This window comes from Seriola lalandi, unplaced genomic scaffold (assembly GCF_002814215.2).
Source record: "Seriola lalandi dorsalis isolate HSWRI2012SDOR001 ecotype SW California unplaced genomic scaffold, Sedor1 jcf7180002052119, whole genome shotgun sequence".
Lineage (NCBI taxonomy): Eukaryota > Metazoa > Chordata > Actinopteri > Carangiformes > Carangidae > Seriola > Seriola lalandi.
In genome coordinates this window covers 169,800-170,451 of record NW_019522672.1, presented here as the reverse complement: position 1 = coordinate 170,451, position 652 = coordinate 169,800, and the positions used below count along the sequence as shown (strand labels likewise).

The 652-nt window shown below is 35.0% G+C and overlaps 1 protein-coding gene across 5 annotated transcripts in view; it reads right to left on the bottom strand.

The window, feature by feature from the left end:
* atp13a2 (ATPase cation transporting 13A2) overlaps positions 1-652 on the bottom strand; it is a 19,024-nt gene that overhangs the window by 5,966 nt on the left and 12,406 nt on the right. The gene's annotated exons all lie outside the window — the stretch shown is intronic.

Here is a 652-nt window from a genome sequence, read left to right as displayed (position 1 = left end):
TGTAAAATTTGTGACATTTCTGTCTGCATCTTGGAGCTGTTTTGAGTCAGTGTGTTCAAAATTTAATACAAACTAGTTAGATGTGTCTACTATTAAATGGTGTAGGTGTTATCTCTGCAACACAAACAGAAAATGTCTGGTTTAGTCTCAAACACAAGGAGTGAAATGTTACAATTCATCTCATAGTCCAGGTTAGTTATAACATACACTGGTGTGAAATGTGACGTTACGACATAAGTATGTTAGTTACTTTCAGTCATAATAGTGATAAGACATTTGGAAATAATAAAACAATAACTTCAACAAATTAACATTTGTGTGTGTGTGTGTGTGTGTGTGTGTGTGTGTGTGTGTGTGTGTGTGACTCTTGAAGCCATGGACTAGCTTAATTTACAGCTAACGGCTAAAATATTAGTACTGACAACTAGCATGAAAAATATCTACGCAGACTCACAATGAACATGGCATAAGTTTGAAGAGTTGAACTACATAGCAGACAGTGCTATTAAAAAAATTAATTAAGTAATCTTTTTTTTTTTTTAAAAACTGTCTTACCTCAAAATTTGTTTTCATTCCTCTGCGCCGGGAACAATCAGAGCTGGAGGCATGTTGTTGTCCGTCCGTCCCTTTCTCATGGACGATATCTCAATTA